A 14,209-nucleotide genomic window follows, 5' to 3' on the forward strand; every position below is an offset into this window, starting at 1 on the left:
GAGGAGGGCATGATGCATCTATTGTCTCTATCTGAGGTAAATACAGATTCAGAGAGTCACATGAGCCTTGAGTGGCACCACAGAGTTAGAACAAGACCCAGCTCTTTTTGGAGTTCTTTCCTCATGATGACCTTGTTTCTTGACTCACTCACATGTGATATATGTGAGCCTCTGCCCATTATATGTGTCTGCATGTATATGTGTGTTACTCAAAATAACACATGGTGCCATTTGAACTGTAGCATCTTACGGCTATAAGGCACCCTAGATATCACCTGCCCCCACAAAAAAGAACCACTCTCTCAAGTCTCTCAGCTTCCTGACAGCCCCGGGGCTAGTCCCATCTGCTTCTCATCCTTGCTGACCTCACATTCCAACTAACCTCTTCATCTGATTATGAAGCTCATCCTATGGTCAGTCACCTGTGCTCTCTCCGCCCTACACCTCTTCCTCTCCACCTCTGACCTTAGCAGCATTCCACAGGGCCTTGCATTTGTTTCTCAATGTCCACTCAAGGAGAATCTACTATTCTGAGCCCCCAGGAGGGTGTGCTAGCAGAGGGGAAGCTGGAGAGTGTTAGTCCAGCTGCCATCGACGTGGCTTTTCTTGCCATTCTCAAACTCCCTCAAAGTCACTACAAATTCCTTTTGCAAAGCCAGTAGAAATGATGCCATTTTTTCTATGCTTGGATGGGCATTGAAGAGGTGACCTGATAGTACTTAATTGTGTGATTTCAAAGTCACTGAATTCTCCCAAGTCTGTGTCCTTCCCATTAGAAAAGGGTGACAGGAGTTTCCAACTTATGAGGTAAATGTGAGCCATGTGATCTGAGGTAGAGAGGGCATTTCAACAAGTAGATGCCTCCGCCGATGCTTTCAATCAATGTTAGCTACCATTGTTCTCTTTTAAGTGTATTCGGCATATTCTCATGCAATAATGTATAGCAGAAAGTCTTATTCTAAGGAATTCCACTAAAATATTATTATTAGCAGTGACATAGAAATACTCAAAATTTCTTATTTAGCAAGGTAATTATTGCAAACACAGACCTTCAACAGCAACCAAAAAGGACAATATTGAAAATTTTGTTTCAGGAAGAACGTGCATCAGGATGCAAGAATGATTATGTTTAAGGAATAGCAAGTGGCCCCAATAGGCATCCAAGTTTCTACAGGTTAGAAAGCGCCAATTATTCTTTTTCCTATAATCAAAAGTTTCTCATCCACAGTGGATTTGGGACTTATGGCTGATGGTGGGATATGGATTTCTTATTAGGTGCAACATTCTTATCAACATGCTTAAATAAAATATTAATGTTAGTAGCATTGCTGCATATGATTTTTGCCTGGCAAAAAACAATGAATAGAAATTTATTTTAAAATGGAAATAGCTCTGAGGGGGGAGAAAAGTAGTCCAGCTATGTTTATGAAGTGGACTCCACAGAGAACAGGGTGACCCTGCATAACTAAACTTAGCTAATCCTGTAGGTCCACTGCCAACTGTCCAAGTGTTTTATTCTTGCCCAAGCCCGCAGCTGGGATTCTGGAAGATGACAGTCTTATCAAATAGAAAGTTTTCAAGATAGTATTGCAATAAAAGTATGTTTTCCTACACAAGTAACTTTCTGCTTTTGATAATGCTGTTTCTGTGTAGGGCTCTAAGGAGTCCTCCACCTTTCCTAATCCATGGAAGATATTCAATGCTCTACCTAAGAATAGAGGGGCCATTATCTCATTGCATCCCAATAAGAGGAGGAGGAGGGCATGATGCATCCATTGTCTCTATCTGACGTAAATACAGACTCAGAGAGTCACATGGGCGTTGAGTGGCACCACAGAGTTGGAACAAGACCCAGCTCTTTTTAGAGCTCATTCCTCTGATGACCTTGTTTTCTGACTCACTTACATGTGATATATGTGAGCCTCTGCCCATTATATGTGTCTGCATGTATGTGTGTGTTACTCAAAATAACACACGGTGCCATTTGAACTGCAGCATCTTACGGCTATAAGGCACCATAGATATCAACATATCGTCCTTTCAAAGGTAATGTAACTTACACTCAAAGAAATAGATTTCTTCAGATTTCTAATTATTATTAAGGTGGGATCAAAATCCATCTTTTAGCAATCAAATCTGTATATTATGCTGTAAGTGGCCCTAAAACATACAATTTAACCCCTCATTACCTACTTTATCATTAATTGTTGTATTATCTTGACTCTTAATTTCTTAATGCAGTTGTAATTTCCTTCGTATTCCAAAATATTCAATGCTAACTGCATTGTTTATGCTCAATAGATATTTGTTGTTACATTAAATTGATACAAATTGAGAGTCAAGGAAACAAATCACTGCATACACACACATTCTTTTGAAGCATCAAATATGGTAATTAGATATAGGGTCTGTTTGGAAACCAAATCTATTCTCCAAAGAAAAATAATTACAAAAGTAAGCTTCCCAGGTCAGCTCATATGATCTCAGCTTAGTTCAGTTGCACCCTGTGTGGGTTTACGATGTATAGTAAAAGAATGCTGAACTAGATCTCAAGCAAATTTTGAGTTACACTGTTGACACTGATTAGCTGTAACACCTTGGGTAATTTATTAATTTCATGTGATCTAGTTTTTTAAATCTCAAAAGCATAAGGGTTAAACTAGAAATCTCCATCCATTTTACCTTAAAGGATTCAAATGGACTTCAGTGATATTCATGGATAAGCAAGTGTGCTATGCAGATAGGGAAAGGTTACCATTAGTGTTCTAAAACTAGGTGTTAATTATGGTGTACTTCTCTACACAAAAAATTGGGTACAGCTGTTCACAGAAGCTTTATTCATAATAGCCAAAAAGTAGAAACAGGTGAAATATTCATCAACTGCTAAATGGATGAACAAAACGTGGCATCTCCATACACTGGAATGTTATCCAGCCATAAAAATAAATGAAGTATTGACACGTGCTACACAACATGGACAGACCATGAAAACATTGTCCCAAGTAAAAATGTCAGTTGCAGAAACCACATATATTGTATGATTCCATTTACATGAAATGCCCAAAATAGGCAAATCTATAGAGACAGAAAGTAGATTAGTGTCTGTGTAGAGCTGAGGTGGGGCAGCGGGGAGTGACTGCTAGCGTGCTAACGACACCTCTATGGAAAACAAGTCAAGGATCAATGAGTGTGATGCCAGATCATATGGAATCCCATAAACTGAGGACTCCAAGTCAATGGTGTCCTATTTATCAGTGACATTTAATCAAGAATAACAGAAAAAACTTGTGTCTCCATTTTGTCCTACCTTCTTGCTTTTCACAAGCATGCTCTTTCCCAGAGGCAGCAGGGAGGGAGGAGAAAGCCCTTGGTACCCGTACATTTTCCTCTGAGCCTAATTTCCATAAATCAGAAAATGCCTGCAATATGATTTAACAACTACTAATGAAAATATCAAGAATTTCATATCAACCACTTATTTTGAGTAGTTGAGAAATAATGAAGCAAACAAAAAATTCAAAAGAGCTAATTAGACAAATTTAACTTGTATATTGCAAGGAGAATCATATTTTGTACATTAACTAACAGATCAAAAAGCACGTCATTTTATGCTTAAAAGCACACTTTCAAACACAAGATATTTTAGGCTTTGATTGAAGCTACATTTACACTGGCATGAAGGCCATAATCTTTGCTTTGGGGACCCAAATGGAGAAATTTCTCTGATAATAAGAATTATCTTTCTACTCTATGACCAGTAATGATTCATCTGTAATTATGTGCTGTACTGTTTTTGCCTAAGAATGATCCTAACTACATTTCATAGCAGCAAATTCTTGGATTAGAAAGAAAATGTTGGCTGGGCACAGTGGCTCACCCCTGTAATCCCAGCACTTTGGGAGGCTGAGGTGGGTGGATCACGAGGTCAGCAGTTCAAGACCAGCCTGGTCAACATGATGAAACCTCATCTCTACTAAAAATACAAAAATTAGCCGGGTGTGGTGGCAGGCCCTGTAGTTCCAGCTACTTGGGAGGCTGAGGCAGAGAATTGCTTGAACCCAGGAGGCGGAGCTTGCAGTGAGCCAAGATGGCCTGGGCGACAGAGCGAGACTGTCTCCGGAAAAAAAAAAAAAAAAAGAAAAGAAAGAAAATGTTGACGTTGACAAGCCACTCACTCCTGGAATTGCAGGACTATCCCCTGTTAGTTGCTCATCTCTTCATAATGGATGTCATTTCACTCCCTATTTAGCCACAATGGACATGATTTTCCCCCCATTCTGTCTGCAAGGGTGGGTCTCCCTGCTGGATGTGTGCCTTGTGTTCAGCCCTACAATGAACCTAAAGTGCTGATCTGTGATTCCCATAGGCTGGGCCTGTGTCCTCTTGTGGGCCTCTGCATCTGCCTTGGAGCCCTGCAAATGACTTCTCTCTCACCTACCTTCATTTTGTGGTCTCCACATGTATTTGAATCCCCAACCTGTTACCAACACTGAAGAGTTAAACCTTTAATTGTAGAAGTTCAAGCATTAAACTTGGCCAGCAGAATTTTTTTTTTAAGAGCTAGACTTCTAATCTCATGATCCACAAGTCCTATGTCATTTGAATACTGTTTATTTATTTGTTTATTTTTTTAAGATGAAATCTCACTCTGTTGCCCAGGCTGGATTTGAACTTGCGATTTCAAACCACCCTCCAGTCTTAGCCTCCTGAGTAGCTGGGACTACAGGTGCACACCACCATGCCTGGCTCCTAAAAAATTTGTTTTTGTGTGGAGACAGGGTCTCTCCCTGTTGTGCAGGCTGCTTCATCTGCATAGTTTTCAAGCCATCACCCCTTTCAGTCAACTCTCCAAAACCCAACGAAAGGGCAAAGGGGAAGGTAAGCATCTGAGTAAGTAACCTGGCTCAGACTGAATGACATTCCAGTTTTTACGTTTATCTGCATAACTATAAAATCAAGTAATTGAGGGCTCTCTGCATTCTGGAAAATGTTTTCTTTCTTGCTGTACTATCCTTGCCAAACATTCTGCCTGCTTGTCACTCATCTGGTGTGTGGAGACACATGAAACATGACACACTTACCCCCCTACATGAGGCTAGACCAACTTAAACTGCTTAAACTACTCCATACAAAGTACAGCACTAATGAAGTACAGGAACATAAAGACAAACCACAACCGTAGTTAATAATACATTTAGAAAATGAATTCATTTCATTAAAATGAGAAGAAATATACTCTATGTAGGACAGCCATAGCTAAACTTAGCTCAAGGGAATGGCATTTTGCTGATGTTGCTCTTCCCAATCTTTTTACAAAACATGGTTGTCTGCTGGGAAGTGTGAGAATGAGGCAAGACTCATACACCTCTTCAGGATTCCCACATGAACACCAGTTAGGGGTGCAGAAGCACCATCTTAATGCTGTGCTTCTAGAATTGGGGTAGGTTACTGACTATGCTACTTACGTTAGAGCTTTTCAGCATGCAGCCTTAAAAGATTGAATTAACTTACTCATCTTGTAACTAAAATTTCATAACCTTTGACGAAAATCCCTCCATTTCCCTCACCCTCCTATCCCCAGGCAAAACACCTTTCTGCTCTCAGTTTCTATGAGTTCTTACATTCTACATATAAATGAGAACATGCAGTATTTGTCTTTCTGTATCTGGCTGAAATAAAGCTGGAGGAGGGGAATGAAAATCTTTAAAAAAGAGAGAGACTCAATTATCCATGCCTATCTAAGTTAATGTATTATTTACCATGGTTCTTAGAGTTCTGGTTTTTTTCTTTGTTTTCCTACTTTTATTTATATTGAGGATGATCAATGGTTCCAGGATATGTCTGTCTGATCATTTCATGTAACTGTTTAGCAAAATAAAAGTTAGGAAAAATAAAAATGAAAACAAATACATGCAGAGAATATAATCTAGTTAGAAAACTGCTATTTTGCAACCTTCAGTAAAATAAATCAAATTGAGAAATACTAATCAACAAAAGTCCAGTTTTTAAATGTGGATCTGGAGACAAAACTGTGTCTGGTCAGAGCTACCCTATGCCATGCACTGCCTGGCTGTACATGACCCATCCCATTTCACAGCTGAACCAAACTTACCACCCACATCAGTTTTAACACACACTGAGGAGGTATGCGAGAACCACTGTAAAAAATAGCAAAATAAAGTTGAAGATGGCCAGTTACCTGAAAAGATTAGATGTTGTCAATCTGGATAATTCAATCAAAGTATACAGTTTGGGTTGTTTTAGGTTTTGCCTCAATTGTACTATATTGGCTTTGTAAGGTTCTCAAATAAGTTATATAAGGTGTTTTGCTCAAATGCTTAAATTATGTCTTTGCAGAACCTAAAATTACCATATATGCAAAGATAAGTTAAATGTCTCTCTGCAAAATGAAAGCAACCCAGATCAGAATTTTAAATGTCTATGATCTTAGTATCAGTAAAACCTGTTAAATAAATAGCAATTGATGTATGTAACACTTTAGGAGACTTCTTTGATCAGCAATTCTGTCTAGCTGGAGAAAAACGTATTCTGGCCTAGAAAACAATATATGGCAGTCAAAAGAAAGCAGAAGAAACATGGCATGGGTAATGAGATGACATACTTGGGTCCTAGAATTCTTTTGCCAAGGGCTCAGAAATCAAGGTGAAGGGCTTCTCAGAGCTTACTGCCCATAAATCGACAAGCCTGAGAAAAGCTTATAAATGACATTAATCTCCATGATGACACAGCAATGGAATATAGAGCCCTTTACATGTGTGACAATGCTGTTTTGCAGCGTGGGCCACCACAGTGGTTTGGCAGCACCTCTGGTAATGCTGGACGAAGATTCAGCCTTGGTCTTTTACTGAGGAGAATACTGCCAACGTGAATATTGGGAACTCTTCCCTTTCTGCTTACATTTATAAGCAGCAAGTCCATTAAAATCAAAAGAATATGACTAAGTGCCTGATAACAGCCAATCATGTTAATTCATTTCCCATTAAAAACAAGTAAGTGATGAAAAGCTACTCCCAGTGGATTTGTAACTGTAAGACCTTACTTCTTGCCTGTGCATGTGAATGGGCTAAAGAGGCTTGAAGCATTCACTGGGCCCTGCTATAGCACAAGGCTCTGCCTCACCAGAGGCGCCAGGGCAATGTGCATGCTGAGCTCCTTATGAAGACAGCCTGTCATCGAGCCAGCAGGGACTGGAACTCTGCTGGAGGACAGTATCACTTTACTGCATGAATACAATCTAATGAGATCATTTTAGATTTAAAATTATTTTAGCTAGCAAAAACCAAAGAGTGATTTGTCCAATGAATACACACAACAGATTTAGGAGATAAGTGAATATACATTGAAATACATTACACAAAGTCTTCGGTCTTTGGTCTTTAAGGGAAATGAAATGTGCCAAATATTCTGACTAAGAGTGTTCTCACTTAAAATATGCATGAATTATGAACCTTTTATAAACATAACACTAAAGATACCTAATATTAAAATTGTGGCAAGCATAATTTTTCTTTTGATGTTCATGGAAACACTTCAGATTTGATCACATTTTTTTGAGTCATTAATAACAGACCAATTACATAGATGTTGGTTAAACATTTTGCTTACTGGAATACTGGAAAATAAACATTAGCATATATTGATCTCAAACAACTAAAAAGTATTGTAGCTTTCTACAATATTTCTAGAATACAATGTTTCTTCTTTGGAGTAATACAATAAGACATATTACTTACAGTAATATTGCAGAACAGTAAGTCAATATGCGTTTTAGAAAAAGAAATAGGAAACATTAACATTGGAAAAGAAAAACTCTGGACTTATAATAATGAAAATTAGCTTTGTCATCAGTCTCTGGCTCAATATTTTATGAGAGGGGAAGATTTAACTAAGGGCTTCTGTCATGTAAAATTTCAATTTAGCATGACGATTTAGAAATACAAACTGTATTAGAATCAAAAATTAAAGACTCTAAGAAAGAATAGAGAAAATACACTTTCTAGTTCTTTTGAGTTTTGCTTTTGAGTACATATTTCTCCGTGAAAAATTGCCACAGAATAAGAATTATAAACAAATCACCTCTCTCCTCTAAATAGCAGCATTTACAAATTAACTTTCACTTATGGTACTCATTAGATCTTACAGTCTAACATAATTTTTATTAAAGAGAGCTGTTAGTGACTTTTATGTTTGATACATAGTTACTAATCAAGTGCCTGAACCATTTAGCTACTTGACATCTCTCTGAGTGTGGCCTACTAATTTAATTACTACACTTTAAGACAATAGCATTCATTTAAGTTTTACTTTCTAACCATATGTGATTCTCTCTCTGGTAGTATTTCCTTTAAAAATTACCCAGTTAGTTTATAATTATCAGAGAGATAAAGGTTGAATTAAAATAGATGCTAAGTGAATACAAATCTTTTTATACAAATCATTCTCATAACAGTGCTAATCTTGTCCTCTACAATTTGATTGTAACAGAAAATATTATTAAATGATATCAATCCTTAACTTTTTCACTAAAGAAATAAAGGAATTTCCATCTTTTGGTTTTCAATCTAGAATATTTTTGTTATGAATATAATAGAAGTGAATGAAGGAAAAAGCAGCAAGTTGTAGTTATGCAATTACTACATGAAGTAATTTCAAGTTGCCTATGCAGAACTGAAATAGTACCTTTTTCACAGATGGGATTTTCCAAGAAGCAAACTGAATCTGCACAAAACTGGCTTTATTTTTCTGACAGAGGATGTGTTTTCCTTTACTCAATGGGTGACTCGACATCAGCAATAACAATACCAATACCTGAATTGGGCTGTGAACTTTTCAAGCAAATATCCAGTGTCTCAGGTAATTTAATTCTCAATATACCCTAATGAGATAACAAATACATATCTTCTACATTTCCTTTGTATTCACATATCATCAAAAGTACGAGAAGAACTTATAATCTTCATAATCTTAACTTAAAATATTTTACTCTCTGTGCCAGGCACCTTCTGTGAGGATCTTCAGATGACTCCCCACCTTGTCTACCCTCCTTAGCACTTGGAGCCCTGACCTGTATGGTCAGGGCACTTGTAATCTCTAGTTCCCAGGGAAATTTGGCCAATGGGCAGCATCAACAGAGAACAGAGGAAGGAGAGAGGACAATGAGGACAGGACATTGACCCTCTGTTTCCCTCCTAGGGTCCTCTCAGACTGGCTGGATCCCTGGAGAGAAGACTGCAGTTTCTGTGACTTGGTCTACTGTATCTACAGACAAGAGGAGGAGGGGCTTTGACCTCACTGTTTCCTGTGAGGACCCTGTCTGTCACAGTCTCTTCTGCTGGTTTGTCCTTACTTTGTTCTTCTAAATGTTGGAGTTCTTCAAAGTCATTCCCAGACTTTAATCTTCTTGTCACTCTTGGTGGTCTCATTCATTCTTATAGATATAAATCTCACCTATAAGCTAATAATTTATAAATTTATATGTCAATTTCAGACTCCTCAGAGCCCTACACTCAGAGCCCTACAATTAGTATCTACCTATTGATTTGCATCTCTTCCTGGAAGGCAACAAATTTATCTACACGAATGTACATGATACTGAACAAGTGATTTCTGCCTATCCCACCAGTCAATATTGTTCTGTCTCAAGTTATTTCCATTTCAGTAATTTTTACCTACTCAGTTAGCCAAGTCAAACACCTAGAAGTTCCACCTTGGTTTCTTCTTATGATTACCTATTAAGTCAAAGCTATTAAAAAGTCCTATATATTTAACTCTGGTAACACATTCCAAATTTGTCATCATCTATCTCTACATTACTGTGATGTGTGGTCTGGTACACTGGTGTGGCATCAGACTCTGCACAATACTGTCACTGCCTCATCCCAAGTCAGACTTTTTGGTGGCTGTTGATAAAAATAACAATAACATTAGCAATAATGGCTTGATTACCATGTACCTCCTTAAACCCTTTAGACTACTGCCTATTTCTCTAACCTGTTCTAAGCTAGCATCTTCTTCATTCCTGAGCACCAGTCACAGCAGCCTCTAATGTGTCGGACAGGGCAAGATCTTTCCCATTTCTATGCCTGTGTGTGAGTTGTTTCTCTTCTGTGGAATGCCTCTCACTATGGTTTTATGCAGGACTGGTTCCTTCTCTTCGGTCCTCACCCTTAGAGGGGGGTCTTCTCTTCCCACATTCTCATCAGGATTTTGCATCGTTTAACACAACAGCACAAAAAAATCTTTATAACACTTCTCATAATCTGTCGACTGTCTTTCCTCAGAGGCTCTCTGAGGACAAGGGCTTGTTTTATTGTTTTATTTTTCATGGCATGATACAATATATAGCACATGGCAGTTATCTGAATGAACACAAACAGTAAAAGCAGTTCACTATAAGAACAGTCTGTTGATGATAAAAACATTTAGGTCTAAAATAACATTTCTGGCAGAAAGCTTTCCCCAGGCTCCAAAGTCTTCTTGAGATCAATCCAGTTCCAACTATGCTCATAACATAACAAACAAAAGAGTAGTTCTGGGTGATATATTTCCCAGTACCTACCCTCACTACTCCCTTCACTCACAAATTGCCTCAAGAAGTTCAATGGATACTTCTAAGGAGTCAAGTTTCCCATTAACAGTACTGCCATTTCCTGGTTATCTGACGGGGCCAGCATCTCAGTGTCTACACTCTCTGTGTCTCAGTGGTTTCTCCAGAAAAATGGATTAATTTCATTTGTCTCTCAAGATTTGCGAGGATTTATTTAGATATTGTAACCGGATGCTAGTAGGCATTCTGTTAATAACACTGATTATTTTTACTTTTATTTCTCATTCCACTGATTATTTCCCTTTTCACAGATAAAATACTACTGTTTTCACCTTTAAGTATTTTCCGTAGCATAAAAGTATGAAGAATCAGATGTCAGCAAACCTAATTTCTAGCTTTACTTTGACCACTATCTGCATAAATTCAGAGTAAAGATATAATCTTTCTTAGTCTCAACTTTACTATTCCCCCAAATGCAAGTGTTAGAATAATTTAAAATTCTCTGCCAACCCTAAGATTGTAAAGGTTTTATGAATAACCAATGAAAAAAAGATGTTTTAGGTATTGTTTGGATGGCAGATTTATAATATTTAAAAATTATTTTTAAAAAATAAAGTGAGCTCTTTGCAAGTAAAGAATTTCACAGCATCACAATAGTGATAATATTTTCTGGAATTTCAAGAGAACTTCACATGTCTCAGAGCTGTGAGAAGTAGAAGAGAGCTGGGGAGCATTTGGTATACCCACATTTAGCAGATGTGAAGGTAGGAGCCGACAGCCTTTTTGGATGCCAAATCAAAGCCAACTGCCCAGACGTTTTACACATGATCAAATGTATCATTTTTCTTAAGCAAAATACATGACTTATTACTTTTATTTCTTAGTCCACTGATTATTTCCCCTTTCACAGATAAAATACCTCTGCCTTCAACTTTAAGTATTTGCCATAGTTTAATAATAAGATGAATTAGCATAGTAATTAGCATAGTATAATAGTATGAAAATTAGTTATATTAGATGACAAAATGCTGACATATTAATAAGGTGTATTTTACTTAATTGGCAAAAAAACTCCCCTGGATTTCCAATTCCATTTAAAAATTTAAAAAATAGCATAAGTATTAGTACAAATAAGAACTACTAGAGGAATAGCATATAAAATGTTGAGCAGTTTTTCAAAATCATTCCAATTGTAATTAAATGGGAAATAAACTGTATTAATACAATTTCATTGCATTTATCATGTGCCCTGGGACTTTGAGATGATAGCCTGTTTAACATTCATTTTAATAGAAATTAAGCAAGCAACATTTAAAATTTACTCAAAGAAGAGTCTATAAATATATAATGAAATAAGTTGTCCTTTGAACTTTCCTTTAAGGAATGCATTTTTAAATAATTATTTATTTATTTATTTATTTTTATTTATTTATTTTTGAGGCAGCGTCTCACTCTGTATCTCAGGCTGGAGTGTGGTGGCGTGATCTCAGCTCACTGAAACCTCTGCCTCACAGGTTCAAATGATACTCCTACTTCAGCATCCCAAGTAGCTGGGATTATAGGTGTGTACCACTACACCTGGCTAATTTTTGTATCTTTAGCAGAGATGAGGTTTCACCATGTTGTCCAGGTTGGTATCGAACTCCTAGGCTCAAGCAATCCTCCCAAAGTGCTGGGATTGTAAGCCTGAGTCACCGCGCCTGGCCAAGGAATACTTTAATAGTAACTGAAATATACTTGAGAATTTCAGACGCTAACAATTGTCAAAAACATAACTAGAGTAGGATAGCTCAATGAAGCCAAACATGTGCTAACAGGTACTCCCTTGTGCTTTTGTAAGTATAGCTATCTTAGGCAAACAACCGAGCTATGAGCACATGGAATTCAGATCTCTCTTTTACCACAATGGAAAAATATAAAAATCATAGACATCCCTGAGTCCATGTATGAAGTAATGCCGTTTCTTACAATGAGCTACATGAAGGGCAGGAATTAATATAGTTAACTCCAAATATTTTCACATGGATTTATGCAATTCAAAATAGCAATTATAATACCAGGAAGTGAGCTTCATGTCTATAAGAAAAAAAGAGTGGTCTTAAGAAGATTAGTGAATTACAGATAAAACATGAAGACTGAAATACATGTAGTAAAACACCCAAGGATTCAGTATTCATTCTTGATTTTCAATTAAGCTGTAAATTATCTTTTTTTTTTTTATGAAATAGAATAGTTTGCTAGCACCGTTTTTCACATGATGACATCGATTCTTTGTGTTCATGTAAATGTGTGGTGCAATTTTGAAAGATTCTTTGGCAAATATTTGTTAGACAACATCCCCACTAGTCTCCTCACCAACCACAAACCAATGACCAGCACCTTTCCTAAGAAGAGCAGTTTTTAGAACCATCAGGCCTGGACAGAATGAATATGACTTCAAACACTAAAGGTGTGTAGCATGAGAACAATGAAAGAACTTTCCTACTTAACCTGAGGGAGCTTTGGGTCCAGAGTTGAAATCCAGTGGGTGAGGATTGGTGCACCTCTCCTGTGGAAGGTGTGGTCTCAGAAGCTCTGCAACGCTTAAGAGAAGGGTGGCAAAGATCAGGGAGGAAGTAGCAGGAAAGACCAAAAGGTGGCCTGGGCCTCTCCATGCCGTGAGCCTGGGGTCTCTTAGGAATTTGTAGCTAAGGCAACTCGGGGGAGAAACGCTTCTTTCCAGTGCCTCAGAAAATGACTGACAGCCTTCTAGCCCGAGGAGCACAGACGCTCAATCCTTCTCACTAATTTTGCCGAAACGGAGCTTTAGGCATCAATCATGAATGAGCCGAGAACACTGAGGATCCAGAGAGGAAATATAAACAAAATCGTCTTTACCAAAATACAGCTTCTAGAGGAGACAGAGGATGTTTTGCACCAAAAAAATAACAAGAGTACTTAAGAAGATTCGAGTACAACATTCAAAAGTCCAGGAACATAATTTTCAAACTAAACTATTCAGTAGATGATTTAAGAAGAGGATAGTAATTGTTCAGTGACTCCAACGTTCAAGTTGAAGAAATATCTTAAATTACATAAGTAAAAAATGCACCAAACAAGGGTCATGAGAGAAAAATAAACAGATTTGGGGAAGCCATTGTGTTCCTCACAACAATAGATCTACATTCTTCATGTCTGGTAGAGAACGTCTAAACCTTTTTAAGGTTCAACTTCCTCACCACAGTAAAATAACCCATGATAATTAATGAATAATAAAATAATACATGTAAAACTGTTTTTGGAGGCCCAGCTTAGAGCATGAATTGAGTTAATGTTAGATTTTTAAAATAATTAAAATATCAGTCTCTGTGGAGTTTAATTTACAGAGGTTTATGAGATTAAAATGGAGAGAATAATTAAGAGATTCTGTGTTTTTTCCTGTTTTTTTTTTTTTTCATTTGTTTCTTTGAGACAGTGTCTTGCTCTGTCACCCAGGCTGTAGTGCAGTGGCACGATCTCAGCTCACTCCAACCTCTGCTTCCCGGGCAAGCAATTCTCCTGCCTCAGTTTCCCAAGTAACTGGGATTATAGGCTCCTGCTACCATATCCAGTTAATTTTTGTATTTTTAGTAGAGACTGGGTTTCACCATGTTGGCCAGATTG

The 14,209-nt window shown here is 37.5% G+C and overlaps 1 protein-coding gene across 3 annotated transcripts in view; it reads right to left on the reverse strand.

Annotated features, from left to right (window-relative positions):
• Window positions 1–14,209, reverse strand: part of SNTG1 (syntrophin, gamma 1) — an 804,940-nt gene that overhangs the window by 745,760 nt on the left and 44,971 nt on the right. The gene's annotated exons all lie outside the window — the stretch shown is intronic.

Source organism: Mandrillus leucophaeus, unplaced genomic scaffold (assembly GCF_000951045.1).
Source record: "Mandrillus leucophaeus isolate KB7577 unplaced genomic scaffold, Mleu.le_1.0 Scaffold598, whole genome shotgun sequence".
Classification (NCBI taxonomy): domain Eukaryota; kingdom Metazoa; phylum Chordata; class Mammalia; order Primates; family Cercopithecidae; genus Mandrillus; species Mandrillus leucophaeus.